Genomic DNA, 18792 nt, shown 5'->3' on the forward strand with positions numbered 1-18792 from the left:
CAATTTTGCATTTTTTTTTTTCTGTCTTTAGACTATACATTTAGATAGCTTGAATTTCGTTAGTAGTATCTCGTTGCAATTTGGTTAGTTTGTAAAAGTAAGTAATCAATTATAGAAAGATTGGTTAATTACGAGCGCAATTAAAAGGCTTCTAAAGTTCTTTCTCTTCCTTTTCACCTTCATCTTCATTGCCATTATTCTTCTACCTGGTTGCCATCGGTCGCGTTGCAAACTTTTTGCGAATGATATCGTGAAACCTCCATTAAAGGGATATTGTTTCACTCGTGTACGTGTTGGTTAGGAATTATATTAATTTTTATTTTGTTAAGACAAACAATTTTTATTCAAATACAATTTTATATTAAGAGAGATATTATTATATTAAACAAAAAAGGAAATTATTTAAACGATCTTTATACAATCTTATTTTAAATTAATATAAGATAAAAGATATATGAAATATCAAATGTACAATCAATTGCAACATATTTTAGAAAAGAAAAAACAATATAGATAAAACTTTTTATCTGAAAAAGGTAGACTATTAAAAAATGATATCAAAAAATCCAAAATGTTTTCTCCTTTAACCTTCATTCTTTTTCTCAACATATAGAAAAAAAAATACTATATATATTGATAGAAAGATGATTTTATTTCACAAGATCATCAAGACAAAATTCAAAATTAAATAAAAAATTTCAAAAAAGCGTGCAACACGAATATTTTTTTTTTTTTTTTCCAAAATATCCGCAGATTTTTGGTCCCTGTCGTTGAATCACGTCGACACCATTCCAACGACAGACGTGCTCTTTTACGCAACGAAGCGACAGGATAATGGGTCAACTTGGAATTCACTGAACAACCTGAATGAAGCTTTAAACTTCGTTCAGTTTCCCCTCTCTCTCTTTCTCTCTGACGAGCTGTCATCCGCGAGAATCCAGATTATTTTCACAGTTCTCGTGGTTTCCGACTGTATCCACATCGCTTGGTCAAGTGTTCACTTCGAAAAAAATCACAATGGTAGAACAGAAACGATTCCAGAAACTTTGCTCCCTTTGTTTTTATAGATTTTCGAACAATACATATGCTTTTGTAAAAAAGGTAGAAAAATACTATGTAGATAACACTCTTTAACTTAAAAATTATAAAACACTTAATTTTTTCTTTCAACCGTAACAAAAATTAAGAGATATAACGAAAGAAATTTTCTCGTAAAATATCAATCATGATTCGATGATTGTTTTTGTATGACTTTTACGAAGAAAATTAAATAACTATCGTATGCTTGATCTAATAGTTATACCTGACAATGATTATAATGCTAACGAGAATCGCAGTAGCGTTTGTGGCCGCCTAGTGGAAAAAGTTGATATTACGGATCGGTAATCAGGCCGATCGTAATTTCCATAATCACCACCTAATAGTAATGATAGATACTAACAACACTAACATTTAGATGAAATGAGACGAAAATAAAGTAAAACAGTTTTAACTCCATTGTATTTTCTAATTTAAATTGTTTATATAACTTAATAAATAAGCTTCGGTTATAATTTTCGTATATTACAAACTATTTCTGTTTCTTTAGAATCAATCTTCTAAAATGTAACTGAATATTAATACTTTGTACAAATTTAATAATTAGTACAACAATATTGTTCGAATCGTTAAATAACGTTCTGTATTTAAAGGGATGATATAACTCGACTTAAGAAGAGATGGAATACGGCACCCTCGTTTCCCGCGAACCCTTGGCGATTTTACCACCGGCACTAATCACTTCCCTGCGAAAACGATTCACTGATTTATCGTTTAATTTCGCGACGATGGCCTCTCGATGCCTTGGTCGGGCACCATACGCCTGCGAATTATTCTCGCTAGCACGTGCATAAAACTTTCGAAATTTGAGATCTACACTCTGCAAGACTCGAACTGGAGAAAGAGGGAAGGTTTATGATTTTCGTTTCGCCGATGATTAACGACTCGGTCGTAGTTCAAATCTAAAAAAAAAAAAAAAAAAAACAAATTCCCCGATGCTGTCATCTAACATTACGTCATGATGTCATTAAAATGTTATACAAGTTATAGATTGTTTTCGAAATATTTCAGACATAAGAAATTATATTATATATAATATTTGATTAGTCTAACTTTTATTTTTATTATTGGCCGAATGAAAATGTTTGCTTTATCTTATTCCTCTATCAATCCATCGTATGTATCTATTAATTAAATAAAAAGTAATTTTCTGTAGAAAAAGTAACAATTGCACAATCACAGATCCTTTATTCAAATCTTCAAAGGGAGCACGGCCGTTGTTTTTGATAAATAGTTATTCTTGAGTTCTGAATAGAGACGAATCGGATTTTATTGTCCCGTTAAACGTTGATTCGATTTGTCGTTACGTTTCCGTTGTAATGTGCAATTCGGTCTCGCATAACGGGTCGTTACAGGAACACGAACATCCCATGGGAACCGAGCTATTTCACGGTATCGATGATTCCGATGAAATTATCGAGGACTCGCAAAATTTCATCCCGGATATTTCGATATTTCAAGTATTACGTTTCATAATAGAAGATAAAAATATAATTTTTGCGTGGCGGTGTAGGCCACGAAAGGAAGAAATTGGAGATGGATCGAAACATCGTATATCATTTTTAAATATCGAATCTAAAATTTTCGAAATCTAAAACATTTATTCTTCTCGTTTTTTTTTTCTCGTAAAAATATTTATAAGAATTGAAATTATAACATATATTGATTTCTGAATTCTGAAGATTTTTAATTAGCAACAATAACAATAATTGATAATTATAATCTAAAATCTTTTATAAGTATAATATGTGATATAAAATAAATTTTTGTATTTCAAAAATTAAAATCGAGCACGTATAAGGAAAAGTTGTTCGGAATATTGATTCTGACGATATATTTCAAGGCCATCGAACTGTCGCACAATCGAAATCGAAACGCGTCAGTTATTCAAGAAGATGCACAGGTGTTTTGGGAATTGTTATCGATTTCTTTTTCGATTTCATTTCACTGTGAAAATATCTCTTGAATGATAAAAAAAAAGACTTTGTGCTTCATTCACAAATAATTCACAATTAATTATTAACAACGAATTAAGTGAGGTTATGTGCTTGAATCACATTACTTAAAAGGTGAACAAATAAATTAAATAATAGTTTTTAGAAATTTGCATCGATCGATACGGTGAACTCTGTTCCAATTACGAGCAATTGCGAGACATTATCGTTACATTTGTGTAACAAGCGCGATAATAACGAGCAAGTACTCGAGGACGACTGATACGCGGCTTATATAGTTTGGCTTATTGTGCTCGAATCATTTTCGAGTGACGAATCCTGTGTGTACTTTTGGACACGGGCGAAATTTATCGGATAAAATGAAGTGTAACAACATGCACCCGATGAATTATTTCGCGAAAGGTGTAATCTGTAAAATCCATAATGCCCACGATTCGTTGTGTGAAAGATCACTTGGAATCGCGATTTAATTATTTAATAATTATATATCGTTGCGATTGATATTAATAATTATTGATTTTAATTAAAATTGAAACTCGATCATTTGTTAGTGAGGAAATTAAAAATAAAAAAAATTTATCGTGAATCGATCCATTTATTTTCAATTTTTCTAATTTATATAAATAATTTCCAACACTCGTTTTATATTATATTTTTGCAATTCTCATAGTTTACGAATATATATGAAATTCAACATTAGATTTAATAATAGATCAAATAACTAATACAGACCATCCAAAAAATCGATTTTTATTTATACATTTATCGTATATTATAAACAGAAAAATGAGGTTAGGTTAGATTAGGCCATTTCTAAATTTTTAGAAATTTATTAAAATTTATATACTAGTATTAGATCGATCATTTATAATATATATTTGAATAAAGAAGAAAAAAATGAAAATAATATCTATTCAAACAAAAACAATATACTATCATAACGATCGTCGTTCAAACGTTTTATCTCGACAACATTCAATGCGTACAAGAAACGAATAATAACTTCTCATATTACTCTTTCGAGTAATCTATCCATAATTAAAATGCTGCATCTTTACCTGAACTCGACCTGCATTCTGTCTTTTCAACACACTTTTAACCTCGTGCTCGACACGCACTGTGAGAGAGTTTGCTCGCATCGAAAAAAGCCAGTTCCAGGGAATGCGGGTCTCGTGTATACCTGAATCGGCAATAACTTTATACCGGGAGTCCCTCTGTGCCTTTCAGAACCTTCCTCTGGAAAAACTGGCAACAGTATTCGCGTATGAGATGTATCGACGGCTCGTTTCACCAAGAACACGGCAGAAGAAACTTCTCTTTTTCCTCGAGATCTCTCTGCCTCTCTCGCTCTCTTTCTCTGCATCGTGCAGCGCCCTCTGTGAGAACGAAGGTATAAAAGCGTGTTCACCTCTCACGATGCCATCGTCTCACGATCAGGTGAACGGATCGTGACGCGAAATTTTCTATCCGCTATTATACACGCGCTTTGCTGAAATATCAGTTTTCCAATTTTTCTTTTTTTCCCCACTCTTCCTTTTTCTTTATTGTGTACCTCGGCTGTCGATAAATGCTATTGTGTCGATACTTTAAAGCGAGCTCTCTTCAGAAATTTCCTTTTCCTGTGCTTTTGGCTCTCCGCTTCCTTTTCACTCTGACTAATTTTCTGCTGGCAGAGGTTCTCAAACGATGACAAAGTTTCTTCGCTGGTTTTTCATCTATTCGTACAATACTTGTGTACCGTATTTTTGTATAAATATACAGGGTGTCTGAGGTAATAATTTTTAAATATATTAACGTAGATTAGATACGAATAAATTAGTTTGCATATAATTAAACAGCAGAAGAATTCAAAATATTATTTCCAAACGATCTTGGATCCAATATCGTAATTTATGCTAGCAGTCAAGAAAATATTTTCGTTCCACTGCCAATTTTTTCAATTACTAATTAATTTGTTACAATTATTAATTTTTATCTTCGAAATCAATTATAATTTTGAAAGGATGCAATTTCTGTACGTGTAAATGTATTTAATATTTTTTATTTTTGATTTCAAATATGGTATTTATGAGAGAATGAAAACCTGTTCTATGGACTCTAATATTGCTACATTTTTTCCTACATTTATATTTTTTCCATTTATTTTGTAAGTTGTTTGTCTTGACAGCGAGTAAAAGGGGCGAATAACTCTGATGGGTGGTAAACTTTAGTCGTGAAAGGGACTCGAATCGAATCTATTAACATTCCTTCGTGAAGTTCCGATGTTTGTTGCATGGCAAAGCGAGAACTTTGGATTTAATTGTGTTACTCGAGCTCGTTCTTGTTTCTCAAAGCGAAAAATAATCGTTGAAATATTGTTGCGCTGTGTCTATGAAATACATAAAAATACGAATTCTCCAACTTCAAATTATCTTCTTTCAGAAGAGTAAAAATGTTGGTAATTACTTGCGATCATATTACAATTTGTAGATTAAAAAATTCCAATTTATTACGTTTCGAATACAATCAGTACGAATTATATCTAATTATATCTATAATTAAAGACAATAATTATTAGCCAACAACAATAATTAATACAAGAGTTCTATTTAATTTTCTTCCATGTAACGCGTGGTATTTCAATTAATTGTCAAATAACCAACAAATATTTTATTTATCGTAGCTCCCTCTATGAACGAATAATTTATATTATAAAACGGAGATGTTCAAATTCCAATTTTTATTCGGTCATCCCCTATATTCTTTTCGAAATAAATTTTATCAAAAAAAAAATATAAATTCGTGAAGAAGACCACTGTCACTTATTATTAGCTCGAAGGAAACAGGATTTGCGAATAAATTGGTACGCATTCCAGTATCAATTGGAAGTACAGAATGAGAAACGTGACGAAAGATAGTGAAGATGGCGAATAGGAAACGTATACCCTACTCGTTTCCCCGAAATTAGATGTATGAACAAGTTGGAAGAGGAACATTTTATTCCGTCTTGATTCGGGAAAGATCGATAATTAAACTAAGTCGAACCATTTACATTTCATAAAACTTGAATTGAAATTTATATATATATAAATACACAAAGTATATATAATTCAAATCCATCTCCCAACCCAAGAAATTTCAAATAAATGATAATTTATTTCCCTCGATAATTGAATTATCTTCACAAAATGTGTGCGAAGAAGAAAGAAGGATATATCAAATTTAATCGCGATAAATTTGCCGATTAGAAACCGGGCAGGTAAGTGCACAATGGTTCGATGCACTTGCCCCCCACCCCTTTATCCTCCTCTTCCCCCTCCCTCTCCACGTTCACGTTCCATTCATTTCACTATCGAATCTTTATCCGGCCGTTCCATCCCGATTCCACCCTTTGTCCCGTGGCGGGGCTTTGTTCTCCTATGAACGGGCCGCCACGGCGCGCGCACACGCGTTCGCGATACCAAATCACACGAATAGTCAATTATAAGGGGTTTAGCTGGACGTAATTGCGATTTAAATGTCTTATTGCGCCGCATTAACCGCGAAGGCATAATTCAAAACGCCCTCGCGTGCCTCCACGCTCTTCCGTTTCCCCACCTGCGCGCGCAGCTCGCAGTTATGTATACGGCGCACGGCTCGCTTGCCGTGCTGTCCGTTATCGAAGTTATTTAAAGGATAGGAGAAAGAGAGAATACAGTATATAAGGAGTGAAATTTTCGGTGTGTCGTTTTTTTTTATTGATATATAATAATTAATAATTAATTAATTATGGCACGTCGAGAAATTTTAATTCGAGATATCGAGATTGCACGGTATTTGATTTTTTTTTGGTTAGATTAGGTTAGGTTAGGTTATTGAGTAAATTCCTTTTTTTTTTTTTTTTTTAAGGAAGGGAAATACGAAGTCTTTGGCACGCTATTTATCGTTTTATTTAAACAATAATGAAAATAATTGATTAAGTTGTTGGGGAATTCTGATTTGGAGATATCGATTGATGGAATTACACGCGGTACATGTACAAAAGTAAAAAAAAGGGGGGAGAGAATATCGAGTGATGTTTTATTCGAGTGAAATTAATTGATTAAACGTGTCCACGAATTTAAATTTGTTATTAACAATGAAATGTCATCTGATCTAACGCAAATCCTATATTTCGCTCAAATATTTTTAGACAGATTTATTTCGAATTTTTTTTATTTAAATCTAACCTAATTAATTTAACATTCTAAATCTAATCAGTTGTAAGTAAGATTCAAATACAATATCTATTTAAATTTAAATTTACTTGGAAAAGCAATTCTATTATATTCTATTATATATTTATCACAATTAGCTACCTAGTCCATCTTTTAAATATTTAAACAATCATTCTAATCTTATCAACAGTCGATCAATCAATGGCCAATCAAAGAATCGCCAATACGCCATTAGTTTTTCTATCACTTACACACGGGTGTTCGTGATATCTGTTCCAACAGCGTCGAGAATTACGACGCGTCCCAGAAAAGTTGATCAATTTGTCGATGGAAAAAAAGTAAAACGGGACGAGACATATTGGTATTTCGCGATCGTCCCGATGAATTCTTTCGTCCATCACTGGATTCTTGCCTCTTGTCGCCGAGCCGTATCCGGTATTAATAACCAAACCGTCATATTTGCATACGGCCGAGCGCCTTTGACCAACACGCGCTCGACCGATCGGTTTTATTACGTATGCCTCGATGATTATTTAAAAGCCGTAATTCCCGCCTCCAGGGCCGGCTCTATTGTAAATTGCGCCCAAATATAATAAAATAGATCGAAATTATTCCTTAAATTCATTTCCTTTATTTCATCGAATACGAAACGAACACGAGTCTAAGTACCTCCTTTTTTTTTTTCAAAAAATTTTTAACACTTTAGATTTATCATATTACCATAATTTTCTCTCCTTTTTCTTCTAATTGTCTCCCTCTCTGCAAAGTATACAGACAGTTTCATAAATTCTTTCATAAATTTTCGATTCTCAGCCGATAATTTTTATTATTATTTTTATTGTAATTACACGCTGAAAAAAATTACGAGTTTGACGACGTCCAACACGAAGTTTTAAAAAGTCACCGTGAAAATTTCTTCTTTCGAATATATCGTTGCGCAGGTGGGGGCGAAATTTCCAGAGCCGCCCCTGGCAGCCTATCATTCGCGTTTACTCTCGAAAGCGCGTGCACACCGAGGCCTGAATGAGAGCGATGGCTCGCGCGTTACCAAATTTGCACGACGTGTGCCGATGAAAAATTCAGGCCGAGCTCTGGTTGGTCGGTGCTCAGCGTCGACAAATAAATTTCTTATAGGGAAAAGATCAATTCCGCGAGGAATTATTCTATCACGATGCGATACTATTTCTCGATTGGACGACTTCTTGGAAATTCTTGGAAACTTTAAATGCCCGGATAAGATAGATAAGATTTTTATCTTATTCGATTAAAAAAACTTAATTGCAAATTCTTATCTATCCGATTTATTTTTCGCGGTATAATAATTATTGTCGTCGGTGGGATAATTCGTTGAAACGAATTTGCATTTTCCATCTGCGCGTACGAGATATTTATAAGTATGAATAGAATCGTTATCGAATATGTTTTCCAATATTTTGACAAGCACGGGGCAGATTTAACACGCCACGTAGATTGTATTTTAACGTAATTCGATAGTATGTCACTTTGAACAGTTGGCGGAAACGCAAACATTTGTATCACTTTCACATCGTTCTACCATTGCTCAAAATGATGAAAACGATAGCGATGAAAGTCGCTATGCGGCGTAGTAGAACAAAATGATTAATTTATGCTCGTGAAAATTGGATTCTATCGACGATGTGAATATAAATTTCGAAAGGATTCCCTCCTCAAATTTGTAATTCGCATCGATCGATAATACAGGCCGAGTATCATCTTGGTTTCAAAAAAGATTTCCCTTTCAAATTATCAATTATCAATCTCTCTTTCAAGGAAATTGTCAATTATCTTATATCATCAAAATGCCTCCCCTTTTTTCCTTCTTCGAATTTTACCAATCTAAAATACACAAGGACGAATTCGAGAGGAAAAATCGGATGAATCGAGTGTAATTGTTTCGCTCACTTTTGAAAAAAATAATGCCAACGATCTTGTTCGATCTTCGAGTGGATATGAATCGCATCGAAAAGACGAATTCCTGATAGATCATGAAATGGCGGACGAGCCGAGGCCAAGTAAAATCAAGATGGCGGCGTTCTGTCACGGTTAATCACGATTGAAAAAGTGGGTATCACGGAGAGATACGGTTTAAAAATGAAGGCTCGTTGCGCGATCGAGGAAAATTCATCGGGGAAAGTAGGGCATTCGCGAGAAAAGTGCGCGTCAGTGTGCTCAGGCGCCACTCGTAAATTACCAGAGGGTGGAGCAATATTACCACGGTCGGACAGGGAGGTACTTTTACAGCAACATGCAAACTTTCGACTTTTTTTTGGATCGTTCTCCTCCAGAAGCCTTTTTCTTTTCTACGTCTAAACTCGTACAAATATACGCGAGGTGATTTGGTAGTGGAAATTTTATCCCCCGGGAGGTTGGGGAGAGATTAAATTATACGAAAAGCTATGAAATATTATCCAAACATTTAATAAATTTGCTAGATCAAATAGGAGATTTTATCATTCGTGGGATAAATTAATTGAATTTGGCGTTCGTCATAATTTTGAATAAACGATCAGGATGTTAAACGTAAAGTAATTGAATTCTTCAAGCTAACAAGCCGATCAATGTGTCCGTGATTTGATTTCTTCAACATTCTTGACATTGGAATCCAAAAATCAATTAACTAAAATAATACCTCTGCTTCGATTTCATTATTCTATTTATTTTTTGGATCGATCGAGAATATTAAAAATCATATTATTGGATTTCATATTGTTCACGAAAGAATAGACATAGAAAAAGCGAGAATCAGACCTAACCTAACCTAACCTGACCTAACTTAGTCTAACATGATGGATCAGGAATCCAGGAAAAAAATTTTAAACTAAATTTTCACGAGAGGGGAACCATAATTTCAATAATAAACAAAACCAAAGTTCTATTTATTTTTCAGTCAACGATTTTTGGACAGAACGATGAAGAATATTAAAAATCATATTATTGGATTTCATATTGTTCACGATATAGAAAAAACGAGAACTAGTTTAAACAAAAGTTGCCAATAATTTTCAAAACCTAACCCAACCTAACCTAACCTAACCTAGTCTAACATGATGGATCAGAAATCCAGGAGAAAAATTGCAAACTAAATTTTCACGAGAGGAGAGATCATAATTTCAATAATTACAAAACCTAAATTACTCTATTTTTTAGTCAACGATTTTTGGACTGACCGATCAATAATATTAAAAATTATATTATTGGATTTCATATTGTTCGATATAGAAAATGATATAGAAAAAACGAGAACCAGATTAAAGAAAACTTGTCAATAATTTTCAAAACCTAACCCAACCTAACCTAACCTAACCTAGTCTAACATGATGGATCAGGAATCTAGGAGAAAAATTGTAAACAAAATTTCCATGAGAGGAGGCCATAATATTAATAATTACAAAACCTAAATTACTCTACTCATTTTTTAGTCAACGATTTTTGGACTGACCGATCAATAATATTAAAAATCATATTATTGGATTTCGTATTGTTCACGATATAGAAAAAGCGAGAATCAGTTTAAATAAAAGTTGCCAATAATTCTGAAAACCTAACCCAACCTAACCTAACTCGACGGATCAGGAATCCAGGAGAAAAATTGTAAACAAAATTTCCACAAGAGGGGGCGTTTCGAATTATAAAAATTCGAAACGGTCGCGAGATGATAAATTCGACTTTATCGAGCGGTGCATTCGACGCGCCTCGACAAACGTCTCTCCCTCACCCCGGGAGGGAACGGGGAAGAAATTCGTTTACCGTTCACCCGAGAAATCGAATCTACGCGTCCCGGTTTCTTCGTTAAACTCAAGATTTATGCGAATCAAAAGGCGTTCCATCGAACGCGCGGCGGTGCACCACGCGTGCTCTTCTCGCGCGCCCCCTGTCCGACCCCCTGCCGCGGAGAGGAGTGCCTTTCCACGGCAGGAAATTTAATTTCTGCCACTTTGCGCGGACCAGAAATACGACGTCGAGTGGTTCTTTTCCCGTGCCGAGTCACGACTCCATCGTGAATTCGCATGACCTAAAAAGGCCCGTATCGCGTATTTCCGCCCCCTACCCCCCCCCCTTTTCCTTCCATTCATCAGTTATGAACGAACCTTTTTTTTTTTTTTTATCTGAAACTGGCCGCAAATGCCACTAGGCCCGTCTCGCGCGGATGGATTATTAATTTATGAAAAATTAAAAATGTTTAATATGTAGAGAAAAATTGCTATGGTTCTACTTTATCGATCAATTTTGCGTTCCATTATCAATTATTGTTGGGAATGAAAAATTACGCCTCGATTCGAAAAGCGTAAACGAAATTTAACAATTTAATCGGCCGACAAACTTTCAAGTTTGTGCATTATCAAAATCCACCATTGTACAAGATTGTTGCACGTTGTAAAATCTTGATTGTGATTGTTCAGAGCAAGGGTAAGAGGGAAAAATTTCAACGAAACTTGGCATGAAAAATCATCCTCCTCCACGATTTTCCATCCCGTCCGTCCTTCTCGTCTCTGAAACCCGCCAACCTCCATTTTGCAATTACAATCGGCCAGAAAAACGAGGTAATCGTTATACTTACCGAAAGGCCTCGCTGCCTTTTCCAGCCGGAAAATGCGGAGGGGGCGGTTTTATAAGCGGGAGGCTCGAAACCGTGAAAACAGGAACAGGGTCAGCCCCCCGAGTTGCGAGCGTGACTTTTCGTGGCCCTTGCTTTGTTAAAATAAACCAAAATTTACTCACCCATCGTGGAAACCCTGCGCCCTGTTCCTCGCCACGCGACACGTTTCATGAATCTTTCATCCTCGATCGGAATTTAAGATTTTTCGCCGTGCTCGTGCAAAAAGTGGAATGGCCAGGATCAAAGCCTTGGGGACGCTTTGGGGAAGCTGCTGAGAGCCTTGACCTCCTTACTCCAGCCACTGTTTGTCCCTCTTCTTTCTCTCTTTCTCTCTCTCTCTCTCTCTTTGGAGAAAATTCGAAACTGTGATTCACTTGAAAGTGAAATATTTTCGTCTGTAAATAGTTTGGAACGATTTATTAATCGAATCGAGGTATTATTTGAAAATGTTATTTATTCGAAAACTATTGTCTCGTTCAATTACTTAATTTATCATCCGATATTAGATCCATATTTATATAAACTTTTTATATCGAAAATTATCGAATTTCCAAAAACCCATCTTCTTTCTCTCTCTTTCTCTCTCTGACTCGAAGTTCTCTTAGAAGCCTCAGAGATCCCTCTTTCTCTTTCTCTTGCTTCCCCTCGACTCGAGTTTTCTCCTCCTCTTCTTGAGGAGGAGAAGGCGTGGGACGAGGAAGAGGAAGAGGAAGAGCGAAGAGAAAGAGACGGTGCCACGACCGAGATTATGCAAATTGGCCTCGAAACCTTGCAAAGGCGCGTTTTCGACGCTGCCTCGCGGATCACCCACTCCCCTCGCCACGGCTCTATAATAGGATTCCCCTGGAGAATATTAGGCAGCCTGTAAACGTACGATTACAACTCGGCATCACGCTTCGTTCTTGGATATTCACCGCGTTCGCGATTAATCTCGATCCTGTCGAAGAATATTCTATTGTTGACTATTTTTCGAACGAGTAAATAAACAAGTTTTGATTCGACTGTTTGTACGTATTATAGACACGAGACGACTCGATTCGTCGATAGAGTATAATTTCCGAGACGAGAAATTGTTATTTAAACATATTATAAATTTGAGGGGAGAGAAAATTAAAGAAATTTACCGACAAGCGAGGTCGCATAACCTCCAATTTTCGAAATCACAAACCACTTACGCTCGACGATCTTATTTTCACACACGTTGCCCGATACACGCGTTGTACGATTGAATAAAACTGTGGAAACTGTATTCGATAAAAAAAAAAATTCGATTCCATCGCTCGAAACCATAAATCCACGGATCAACGTTTCGACGGATATTTCGACGGACAGGCGAACTTTTTCAAGTCGACACCAGATGGATTTTCGAAGGGCGAAAATCGCATATCGCAAATTCTGGCGAAGCGTCGGCCCGCCCTCTCCACGTTTAACGTCGAATTAACCGACTGGAGGGGGGAGCGCCGACAGCCGATAATTATTGGAAATAACGACGTTCCCCCTCATCGCATCGTTGATCGTTACAATCGCCGATTGTTTCGCGACCGTTTTATTATTTTCCTGTGTGTATCGTCGCGCAACACGGCTAAACTGATTTCGAAGCAATCACCGATGTCCCTGAATTTCCAGAGACGCGTTAAATGATAGGTATGCGCCCATGCAAATGTTTCCATTAATATTCTCCTCTCTTGGCTAGTTGGCTATCATCGATCTCGCCGATAATAATCCGCCTCTCCTTACGTATCGGTATCGGTGCGATCAAATTTCTTGGAAATTGGAATTTAGAATTTTCGTTATGTATAAATTATTTAACGACGATTTTTAGAAATTTGTATTCCCTGCAAATTGATGAACAAACTTCGTGACAATTGAATTTCGAAAATTCATAAATCTTCGAATCCAAAAGCAAGTATTGAGAAAAAATTCTCTCCCAAAATGCGTTTCAACATTTGCTCGCAAACACGATCGACTTCCCGAAATACACGATTCGAGAGGAATCGTAAAACGATATTTAGGTTAAGTGCGGCTGCCACGTGTTCGTTACTGATTATTCCTCTTGTTTGACTAATAATTACGCGTACCGCGGGCACGTCGTTACATTTACTTCGTGTCGCGGTTCGGCCGCAACGTTAACGCGATTTTCCTCCGAAAATTACAATCACGGTCCGTACGTGGAGGAACAATTATGAGCGTAGCTGCGGCCTCCAACGAATCAACCTCGTAAACCATCGTCGCTAACGAGGATATATGGCAAAGCACGCTGGATACTTTCCTCCAGTTCGTTTCGTTCTATTATTCTCCAACTCCCGACAACTAGTCTCCATCTTTGTGAATTCCGAATTGCTCTTGGAATTTCGACAGCTTTGTTGCGAGGTTATGTTTGACTCTAGGATAGAGATACGTTTGCAAGTGGAGAAGCAAGATTAAAATTGAAATTTAATCGATCGATAATCCTTCTTTTCTTCTTCTTCTTTTTTTTTTTTTGTTTCAAGAAATTTTTAAATAAAAAGATAGTTTTTTCGTGATTCGAAGAATTTATTTCGACGAGCAATTTTTCTAGTTGGAACGAATGTTACAAAGATGAGATACTTATTAATTTTGACACGACCACTTTATTCTCGGAAACCAAAAATGAATTGGAATGAAGATTGTTCGCATATTTATTAAATTATAAGCATAATAAATCGACATTTGTTTTTTCAAGAATCTTCCAAAAATGTACAAACACCTTATATAATAAAGTTACAGTATAGTATACTATACTGTATTCGCAAACAACGAACAACAACTTACTCTCCTTCCTCCTTTTTCCCTGATCGAATCTCGAAACCGATGGGGCATTTATTCGAATTATTAGATAAGGAAGCTTCTCGTGACCTCGTTAGAATTTCGCCGCAACATCCTCCTCCCATCGGTCGGGGGAGGGGATATATCTTTCAACTTGGCAACCTGCATTCTATTCGCCTATGAATAAATGCCTATGCACGTGCGTAGAAGAATTTGAATAAACTGACGCGCATAAAGGAGGGGGGTGCGGGGGGGGAGGGGAGGGGAGGGGGAGAAACTTTTTTAAAGCGAGCCCACTATGCGCGGGATATACGTGCCTGCGTTGCATATTCGGCCCAAGTGAAATATACGTACAAATATGTATCGAAAATGTGTTGCATTCATAAAGACAGGTATACAGGGACGTGTATTGGACGAAGATTTACGGAACTACGTGTAAATTTTACGGAAAACGGGGGAAGGGGGGAGGGGGGGGGAGGGGGGGGAAAGGATGTATCGTCGAGGATCATCGTATTTTCGAACGAGACCTGTTAAATATCGAAGAAAAAAAAAAAAAAAAAAAGAAAATATTGATAGATATTTAAATCTGAATAGATGCGAAAGTTTGATTCGAGCATTTTAATAATCTTGTTGGCTTTATCCCGTTTCACACAAAGCGTAAGCTCGAGTTTTGAGCATCATAAATGATTCTCGAATCTTGCCAGCCGCTCGATCCCATCGCTAGTCGCAATTACATGGAATTACAATATCAGCCAAGTTTCCACGGATAGCGGCAGATACGTATATTCCCACGCGGAGCACGCATACGTTCGCATTAACGAGGCTTCTTGGATGCAGCTACGTGTGTACCGATCGACGAGGACGAAAGGGGCCAAACGTGTCCCCTTGGGATGCATTATACATGTACAAGGCCGTCTACAGGCCGCCCTCTGGCGTGGCGAATGGGCAAGAGGGACTTGGCCGGCGCGAGACAGGCCGATTGATAAATAATATTATTTCCTGTAGCTCGAGTAGTCGATCGATTATCCGTAATTTTCCCGTATCTTCGAAGGGAATCGCAATTTGCCCCATCGTTGGCACGTTTTGGTATATACGTTCCTCCTATTTACCACCCGCCGCCTTGCACACGGATCCTTCCATTACGTATCGGTTGTACAAGCAGGCCAACCGAGGACCTGGTAATGGTTTCAATTTTCCATCAGTCTCGCGCGCGCTGTCGACGATTTGTTATCGCGTGATTTATTCGAAGATAAATATATATACGTGTGTGTGTGTGTGTGTGTTATTTTCAACGGATTTTGTTTGTCGTGGCTTGCTTAACTCGGTTGTCAGAAGGATTTTAGCGGTTGGAGAAATGATTCGATTTTTCGAGTAAGTAGGAAGGCTTGAATCGCGCGTACGCTTGTTCTGGTTATAATTTTTATTCGAAGGGTATTTGATTTAAGATGGAGAAAGAGATTCGTCAATCGTGCATTGATTTGTTTTTTCGAAGGAGTAAGTGCACGAGTCGATAAACGTAATGCTGGGATGGTAGTTAATGGTCTCGTGGCGCTAGTGTCGCATCACCAGTCATAGGCAACTTTCCAAATATATTAAATTATAAATCGATATACCTTAAAATTAAGAAATGTATATACTCTTCCACCATAAAGAAAGTATATTGAATTTCCTTGTAAAACGAACGTGAGATAATTACAATTTTCAAATCGACATCTATCCTCTGAAATGTTAGGAATAGTAGTTAATAGTCTCGTGGCGCTAGTGTCTCATCATGAGCAATACTGTTCGTGCAAGCAATCGATTCTTTTACTCTTATTCAAATATAATAAAAACATTAATTACAATTTTTAAATCGACATCAATCCTCTAAAATGTTAGGAATAGTAGTTAATGATCTCGTGGCGCTAGTATCTTATCACGAATGGTATTGTTTGTGCAAGCAATCTATTCTTTTACTCTTATTCCAATAAATTAGTATTAATTAAAATTTTCAAATCGACATCTACTTTTCGTTTTTTGGATAAATGTAAAATGTTAATGGTATAGTTAATGGTCGTATAACGTTCCGAATATATTGGAAAATTTATGAATCGATATACATTAAAATTAAAAAATATTAATATATATATTCTTTCACAATAAGAAAAGTATATTGAATTTTCTTGTAAAACGAACGATCGTGAAATAATTACAATATTTTTGTTTTTTGGATAAATGTAGAATGTTAGGAATAGTAGTTAATGATCTCGTGGCGCTAGTATCGCATCACAGTCATATAGGTAATTTTCCAAATATATAATTATAAATCGATATACCTTAAGATTAAGAAATATTAATGTATACACTCTTCTACACCATAAAGAAAGTATATTGAATTTCCATGTAAAACGAACGTGAGATAATTACAATTTTCAAATCGACATCTATCCTCTGAAATGTTAGGAATAGTAGTTAATAGTCTCGTGGCGCTAGTGTCTCATCATGAGCAATACTGTTCGTGCAAGCAATCGATTCTTTTACTCTTATTCAAATATAATAAAAACATTAATTACAATTTTTAAATCGACATCTATTCTCTAAAATGTTAGGAATAGTAGTTAATGATCTCGTGGCGCTAGTATCTTATCACGAATGGTATTGTTTGTGCAAGCAATCTATTCTTTTACTCTTATTCCAATAAATTAGTATTAATTAAAATTTTCAAATCGACATCTACTTTTCGTTTTTTGGATAAATGTAAAATGTTAATGGTCGTATAACTTTCCGAATATATTGGAAAATTTATGAATCGATATACATTAAAATTAAAAAATATTAATATATATATTCTTTCACAATAAGAAAAGTATATTGAATTTTCTTGTAAAACGAACGATCGTGAAATAATTACAATATTTTTGTTTTTTGGATAAATGTAGAATGTTAGGAATAGTAGTTAATGATCTCGTGGCGCTAGTATCGCATCACAGTCATATAGGTAATTTTCCAAATATATAATTATAAATCGATATACCTTAAGATTAAGAAATATTAATGTATACACTCTTCTACACCATAAAGAAAGTATATTGAATTTCCTTGTAAAACGAACGTGAGATAATTACAATTTTCAAATCGACATCTATCCTCTGAAATGTTAGTAATAGTAGTTAATAGTCTCGTGGCGCTAGTGTCGCGCCACCAGTCGTGTAGACAACGCGTAGGCAACCGATTCTTTCACTCTTATTCAAATATATCGAAAGATAAAATAAAAAAATCAATGTATGCATGCTCGCACGACATGACTGAATTTCCTCGTAAAACGAACGATCCTGAAGTAATTACAATTTTCAACTCGAAATTTATTTCTCGCTCGCAAGGAAAATCCGCAACGATTTCCATAATCACGTTTGCAGCTCGAAATTCGAAACAAAGATTCCGGTCCAAAAGGTTCGTAAAGGCGGAAATTCGGCGAGGTGCACGCGCGTTTGCCGATTTACAAATCTTAGTTTGTAACGCAAATTATCAGCGGGATATTCCATCGCGTGCCGGTCTCGTGGTTGCATCGATAACAGTGTTTGCGTTTGCGTTCAAAGCGGGTAAAATTGGAAAGCGTGTAACTACGTGAAACAATGCACCCCCTCCCCCTCCCCCGTAAATATTCTCAATAATGTTACAGGGGGATTCACGCTGGCCAACGATACTCGCCCCGATTTTACACGGGATCGAATTATTTCGCGGGAACAATTGAAATCGGTAGTCGATCGGCGGGGACACAATGCGGATATCATCGCCACAGGACAATTTCACGCACGCCCGGATCGATGAATGGGTCGAAGCTTCGCTTCCTTGCTCCCCCCCAAACAAACAAAATCGCGAAGAGGATTTCTCCTACAACTTTTTCACTCGTGGATGGATGGAGTTACGTCCATCACCCGCAATTCTTTATCTTCGTCGATCGATCGTAACAGAGATGGAACCGTGCAATTTCTCGTGCAGTTACTTCGAGCCAGCCTATATAATATATCGGGGAACGTGCTTTTCGCCCGCTTGCAAACCGTAACCGTATACCCTGTTCAAAGGAGGAAGCTATACACCGCGTTAAATAAAAGGAAGAGACGTTGCGCCTCTGTCAGAGGAGGCAGGTTGAAACTCGGCCGGGTAACATCTTTCCTCCGTGGCA

General features: G+C 36.4%; 1 protein-coding gene across 1 annotated transcript in view; it reads right to left on the bottom strand.

Annotated features, from left to right (window-relative positions):
• LOC100869815 (very long chain fatty acid elongase 7) overlaps positions 1–18792 on the bottom strand; it is a 76335-nt gene that overhangs the window by 39569 nt on the left and 17974 nt on the right. The gene's annotated exons all lie outside the window — the stretch shown is intronic.

Source organism: Apis florea, unplaced genomic scaffold, assembly GCF_048593485.1.
Source record: "Apis florea isolate Af1SG1 unplaced genomic scaffold, ASM4859348v1 contig_37_pilon, whole genome shotgun sequence".
NCBI classification, from domain to species: Eukaryota; Metazoa; Arthropoda; class Insecta; order Hymenoptera; family Apidae; genus Apis; species Apis florea.